The sequence below is a fragment of the Onychostoma macrolepis genome, chromosome 05 (assembly GCF_012432095.1).
Source record: "Onychostoma macrolepis isolate SWU-2019 chromosome 05, ASM1243209v1, whole genome shotgun sequence".
In the NCBI taxonomy this organism is placed as follows: Eukaryota; Metazoa; Chordata; class Actinopteri; order Cypriniformes; family Cyprinidae; genus Onychostoma; species Onychostoma macrolepis.
Genome location: NC_081159.1, coordinates 27,497,970 through 27,505,410, shown reverse-complemented (window position 1 = coordinate 27,505,410; position 7,441 = coordinate 27,497,970). Strand labels below are relative to the sequence as shown.

Sequence of the window (7,441 nt, the reverse complement as noted above, 5' to 3'; positions counted from 1 at the left end):
ATATCTCACTTTAATTGGGTGAAAGACTGGTTCACGTCACCAGTTGATCCGAAAGACGCATATTTTCACATAGACGTATAACCGGCCCACAGAAAATTCCTAAGGTTTGCCTATTAGGGTACAGCCTACGAATTCATGACTGTTCCTTACGGGCTCCAGTGGTTGTTCAACAAATGTATAGAAGCAGCTCTTACTCCCATGAGAACAGCAGGCTTCAGAGTGTCAGCTTATTTAGGCAATTTACTCAAAGATAAACACGAAGATGCTTGTGTCACATTTTGGAGAGTTTAGGCTTCAAGATAAATGAGACGAAAAGTTGTCTAGTGCCCACACAGGAGATAGTCTACCTAGGTCTCAGACTGAACTCAGATCTATATCAAGCGATTCTGTCAGAGGAGCACATCAGGTCAATTCGTGGCTGTCTATCCTTTTTTCAGAAAGGGAACAAAGTCCCATTAAGACATTCCATTGGGGCTGCTGCGAATGAGAGTGTTTCATAACTTGATTGTGTGAGTCAGAATAACATCTTTGGAGTTTGTCGCTCTTACCTATACTTACCTGGCAGGGGAGACACCATGATCGAAAAAGTGGTTCATCCAAGGCGAGGTTCGGCCATTGCACTCTGGCCGTGCTGACCCCTGCGAATTCCCCAAATGTGGGAATCTCGACTGCATAATTTATGATAGTGGGGGACTGCATTCGCGCTCTCCCCTGAAAGTTTTTGGGGGCAGTCGTGGCCTAATGGTTAGAGAGTCGGACTTGTAACCCGAAGGTTGTGGTTGTGGGTCTCAGGTCTGGCAGGAATTGTCAGGTGGGGGGAGTGAATGGCCAGCGCTCTCTTCCATCCTCAATACCATGACTGAGGTGAGACCCTTGAGCAAGGCATCAAACTCCCAGGTGCTGCAGCAATATGGCTGCCCACTGCTCTGGGTGTGTGTTCTCTACTGTGTGTGTGCACTTATGCAGAGCACAAATTCCGAGTATGGGTCACCATACTTGGCCACACGTCCTTTCCTTTTCTTTTCTTTTCTTTCCTTTTCTTTTTTCCTTTTCTTTTCTTTTCTTTTCTTTCCTCTCCTTTCCTGCACAAATTACATGAGTTTCTGATTCTGTTACTACTTGTGTATAATGTCCCTACAGTTACAGTTACTCTATTAATACTGGCAGCTTTCCCTTTTGAGCTAATTTGCTACACCTGAGTTTGTTTTTGTTAACAACAGGAAAGAGTGCTTCGGCTCTTGTATATTTGAAGTTGAACAGCTGTCACCAGATGTATTACGCTGGGAAAGCGCATCTACATTCATGTGGAGAAGGATGCGACCGAGGCCACAACCTGCTTGAAGGTAGGTAACATGGAAAGTAAACATATGGACTTTGGGTTTCCATGTTCTCACTGGTGGCTACTTTAGGAAAAAAAGAAAAAGAAACAAACAAAAAATACAAAAACAAAAAACAACAACAACAACTTACAATTTATTATAATGATTAAGAAAACAATTAAATGTACTTTGAGGGATGTGTATGTATGGCCCTCAAAAGTCTGTTGTACACAATATAATACACATCTGGAACAGCTTTAGGATTGTAAGGAATTCCGTTTCAATCCTAAAGGATCAGACACTCCCTATTCTCATGAAAATCCAATAGGATAACATAACGTGGGAGGAGATTTCGCAAGTGGTGGTTATGTAACTTTTCAATTTAACAATGTATAAAAAACTTATTTTTGGCTGAATGGCTCTTGGAACGAAACAATCATCAGGAGTGAAAAAGGACTGACTTTTTAAAAAGTTCTGAGCGCATCAAGCAGATCTCATCTACACTCTTAAAAATAAAGTTCTTTATTGACATTTATGGTTCCATGAAGAACCTTGAACATCCATGAAACCTTTTCAGCTTCTTTACAGCTAAGAAATGTTTTCAGATTATATAAAATGTTCTTTACACTAAGAAAAAGTGTTAAGAACTTTAAGAGTGTATATTTTACATAAGACAGTGTCCTCAAACTCCAGTAACACTGACCTCACACTGTAAAAAATTTACATTTTGAAAAATTGTGGAAACTGACAAATAAATATTGGCTCAACAAATTGCTTCCCAATAATTGTCCCCAAACAAAAAAATACATTGTAGTAAGTTTACCTGAAGGTCTGAAGTTAAAATTAAAAATATACATTCAAGAACATATTAAATTGTGCTCAGTCAATCTATCAAGCAGAAGTGAAAAATGCTCTCGGTTACTCACGTAACCTCGGTTCCCTGAAATGAGGGAACGAGACATTGCTATGGGAAATACCCTTTCCTCGAATACTACTGAAGCCTTATTGAATCGCGCCAGTGAAACTGGCCAATGGCGTTCAAGCGCGCAAAATATGAATCCCACTCTATATAAGCGCTTTGAAAGCGCGCGATTGAGCGGTCTCAGGTATAAGATTGGGCGGAGTCTGCCGTCTTTCTTTGGCACCAGAAAATAACGACTTTAGAAGCCGCTCTCGCTGTCTGTGAGGGGCACTGCTTCTACAGCGCGTTTTGCGAGAAGATTGTGTATTTCCTCTCGCAGAACTAAGGCATTCCGCTCCCGTACAGTGGACATTAACACACCGTTGAAACAGGGAGGTCTGCGGAAGAACTGAAGCGTGTAACCGTTCTTTATAGATTTCATAACTCACTCTGATATCCCTTGCAGTGCCTGCCACGCTTCTATGAACTGTGACAGCGGGCGAGGTGGACTGCACACCATGAGGGATAACTCGCCGTTGGGGGGCGGGGAGTTTAATACCACACGAGTGAGTGATGGGGGAGAGGGGAGTGAGAGGAGGAAAATTGCCCCGATATTGAGGTGAGTTTTGTATGTTTTTTTACTTTATTGCACTGCATAGTGGAACAGTCAAAACACAAACATGACAATTGCTCTTGCCACCCCCAACAGGCAGGGGGGCGTGGTGAGCACACACAGCGGAGCGAGCGGACTACTTCAGCGGCTCGTCTTCAGCACTGGGTGCAGCTTTCCTCCTCCGAGAGACAGCATCAGGAACGAGGCTTTGAACACGCTGGAGGTTTCGTGCCGGTACGCTTTGGCAGGAAGTGGCTAATGGCCTTTGCATGGTCTCCACCGCCGCTCCGAAGAGACTTGAGGGATTCACTGGAGCGTCCAGAAGGACCGTTTTCTCCGAGTCCTTTATCTCGATCAGAGTAAGCCACAGGTGACGATCTAGCACCACAAGATTTCCCATATTGCGGCCGATCACTCGAGCTGTCACCTTCGTCGCACTGAGGGCCAGATCCTTGGCGCGTCGGAGCTCTTTAAGCACTTCAGGGTCCGGTCCGTCCTCATCCAGAGACTTGAGCAACTTGGCCTGATACACCTGGAGTATCGCCATCACGTGCAGTGCTGAAGCTGCTTGGCCCACTGTGGAGAAAGCCTTGCCGGCGAGGTTTGCAGTGGTGCGGGAAGGTTTAGAGGGGAGAGACGTGTTGTTTCTCACTCTCCAGTTCTCCGTGGATGAAGGACAGAGATGGGCAGCGACGGCTTATTCCACGGGGGTGAGTTTGACATACCCCACTTGGTCAGCTCCGTCCACAGAAGACAGGAGGGAGGATCCTGGATTATGCACCTGACTGGTGAGTGGCGCGTTCCACGACTTTTTTATCTCGTCGTGCACCTCAGGGAAAAAGGGGCCAGGTCTCCGCGGGGTGTCTTTTCGGCCGCGATCCGACTGGAGGTACCACTCGTCCAGACGGCTTCTGGCAGGCTCGGCAGGAGGCGCCCACTCCAAACCGAGCTCATCCGCTGCCTTGGACAGGACATTTAGGAGCTCAACATCACTGTGATGGAGGTGCCCCGTGTCGCTGCCGTGGGGCGCAGTGTAATCCGCAGTGGACCACTCCTCTCTTGCAGACGTTGCCACCGAAATGGAATCATCCTCCTCTTCAGTGCCCACCATGGCACCGAAAGACATCACATCTTGAGCGTCGGGGGAGGGGCGGAGATCAGCAGTCATGAAGCGCACTGGTAGGGGACCTTCAGCAGGGGTGTGAGGAGCGCGTGGGCACTGAGCCGGCGCGGGCTCATCACCTGGTCCTGACAGATACGCATCAGAAACTCGCGGCACTTTCCTCCTTGGCTCGAAAGAGGCTGCAAAGGAAGAGCGCGGCAGAGTTAGTTGGGGCGAGTTCATCTCCTTGGACGATGGCCACCCAGAGCCTGAGAGACCGGAGACTCATATCCCCGCAGTGGGGGCAGTCCGACCCCCCCCCAAGCACCGCCTCTGCGTGGGCGCGACGATTCGATTGGCTCCGCACAGGAGAAGCAATCGCGAGTCATCTTTGCTTCCGAAGCTCACCGGAACACAGCAGGGGAAGAGAAAGAAGGCGTGTCCACTGCAGCGTGTAGATCACGGTGAGTAGTTTTTTCTTGATAGGCTTCTTGCTTCTCGTAGAAGGTTGACTGAAGGAAAAGATTCTGAATGGATGATGTACAAGCACTGCCTTATATAGAGTGGGATTCCTGCTCATATTTTGCGCGCTTGAACGCCATTGGCCAGTTTCACTGGCGTGATTCAATAAGGCTTCAGTAGTATTTGAGGGTATTTCCCATAGTAATGTAGAGTGACCGAATTGAAGGGGAATCTGTGTTGGCCGAACAAGCTTTGCAGCAAAAAAAAAAAAACGCATGTACGCATGCGCCTGAGAGAAACCGTTGTAGCCTGGTAACACCAAACTTGCTTCGTAGACAGAGTCTGGAAGGGCATAATTGACAAGCGTTTACTTTCTCATGGGGGGGGTGATTGTCTGAATTTTAAAATCAGTGGTGTACCCATAAGCCAATCAAATAATGCTTGGTTATGACTAGGGGTTAACACAGATTAATCGTTTGATAAGGTTTGACCCCAACTTCTTGCCGTCATCGCAGCGCGGAAGGTTATCTATCATTGTGTGATAAGGGTACAGCGAACCAGTGTTGCCAGGGTAACGGCACAAGTGGGCTATTTTGAAAATACAGTCATGTTAAAAAATTACAGAGCCGTGATTTGCGGTTTTTTGAGCTACTTTTTTAATGTACCGCGGCTGCCCAAAGTGTATATAGACAAATAAAAATGAAAATAGATCCTTTTACTAATGTGTATTATACTTGGAATATATAATACCTGGCAACTTAAGAACGGAGAGGCGGTTGTAACATCACAAACAACGTGAGTTTCAGCCACAGCATACATGTTAAGGCTTTTACACAGCAGAAATAAACATGACAACAGCCGCTATAGATTATATAAGATAATAAAACACACGATTACGATAGATATGGTCTGTATGTGATTTTCTTGAGATGAATGTGTGCATGTGAAATGCTAATTTGTGCAAGGACATAAAAGGTTATAAATAGCATATTTTAACAACAGTAAACGACCAAATTCCACATGTGATCGCAAAAGGAAGTTATTACAAACACTCTATGGTTGTTTGAAGTGAGTTCTGAGGAAAAGTGTACTATTAATCTCATAAATTCTCTTATGTAGCATGATGCTAATATTAGCTCATGCAGCTGCAGAACAGGTCCAATTCTTCTTTATAATGCAATTATAATTAACGCAATTACATTTTTTAATCGATTGACAGCACTAGTTATGACGTATGTTATGTGCCGACTCAGCCGCCTCGAACTTCCGCTGTAAACACAGGTATGCGGCGAAAACAAAACCATCGAGCAAAATACCGGAGTGAAGATGGCTGTGAACGACTTTTGCAGATTAAGTGAAGTAAATCTACGCATCCACAATTATCGCCTTGCCAGACTTTGACCTCCCCAGTTTCTCGCTGACGATCGGTAACAGTTGATAAATTAAACTTTTCCCAAAACCTGTCGGGAGTAGGGCCACAACATCACCTCCATTCAAAATGTGAACCAAACACTCTTCTTGTTCAGGCTTCAGTTGGCAAATGCCGGGAATATTCTCCACAACAGAGTGAATGTCTCCCATGTCTCCATGTACGCTGTCATTTTAGATTTCCCTAACCTAAACTACAATCTTAAATTCGGCGTTTACCGTCTATGTCACGGCTCTCAGCCCGCCCTCTGTTTGTTGCTTGGCCGGCTGTTGCGGAGCCGGAGATAATCTGGGAGATGGTTTGCTATATCAGACTGAGTACAGAAGCGAACTGAAATTGAGCGGAAGTACGAAGTGTGACATAGTCAGGCTAAAACTGTTGCTGTAGTGAATTCAAATTCCTGTGCGCGGGAGAGCGAGAGAGCGGAGCCCATGCTGAAGGGCGACAGAACATCATTTACAGACGGATTTTCTATAATCAAAGTTATGGTGAGTATACTGAGTTTTGTATTTAACATTGTAACATTGTAACATTAACATTGTTTTACATTGTATTTTGCAGAATAACAGCGAATTCACGCCTTTACTGTTGTCATGTTGGCGTTTATGACCTAGTTTAGCTCAAACTGGTAGGACTCTGGTAGGAACTGGTAGGGGTGTGCGATATCGTCTGTGTTGATATTGTAATTGTTGTTTTAACGATGTGGGATTTGACATTATCCTGTATATCGCAAAAACCAAACAAAACACGCCTAAATTACAGAGTGCACGATTACATTAATGTTACGTGATGATGATTAGACTAACGTTAGTGCATTTACAGTGCTCTCTGCATTATTCAGTCTTTAACAGTTCAATAAATAAGTTAATATTAAAGGGACTTGCATTTTAGACACATTATTGCCTGTTTTGCTCTATTTCGCCAACAAAATCATTCATATCAAAAACTTTAGGAGCCTGTCCACGGTTGTCCTTAAGATACCAGCATAATAACACACTCAGCAAAATATTGTCCAATTATCATTCTCGATAAAATCCCAGAAAATATTGAGATAATTTTTGTCAATATTGCACATCCCTATCTCTGTTACCTAAAGTTATTGAACTACATTATTTTTATCTGACTTTGATGAATATATGAAATGTATGAGACACAAGGAATACGTTTCTGCTATAACTATTTTTTTGTTCCCATTAGTGTAACCCACCATTGCTAGGTCTGAGCTTGCGAGGTACCATTTCTTGTAGAAAAGGAACCACTACGAATTTCACTGTGAGGATTTAACAGTAGTTCTTATTGGATACATGTTTATTCCATATTAGTGTCAAATACTATTAGCTCTTAGATGTAATTTGTGAGGAGTTGCTTTATTGAGAGCTGCCATGAGACATGGCTCAGTGTAATGTAGGCTGCTAATTCTAATGTAGACTTTTTGCTATTTTATCCTTTTTTTAATTACAATTTTTTTTTTTTTTTTACAGAGTACAGAGCCATTGGAGAACCACACAACTGTAATGAAATTGGGAATTCTTGAAATAGTAAGCAGCAGCAGTTGCACTTCAAGGGCCCTGTCAAGTGTGCAGAAAGTCTTTATTGTACTTTTTTTTTTTTTGAT

The 7,441-nt window shown here is 44.0% G+C and overlaps 1 non-coding gene across 1 annotated transcript; it reads left to right on the top strand.

Annotated features, from left to right (window-relative positions):
* The first annotated feature begins 550 nt into the window (after positions 1–550).
* Positions 551–714, top strand: LOC131541771 (U1 spliceosomal RNA). Its single transcript, XR_009271582.1, has one exon. It is a non-coding gene; the product is annotated as a U1 spliceosomal RNA (small nuclear RNA).
* Positions 715–7,441: the final 6,727 nt, after the last annotated feature.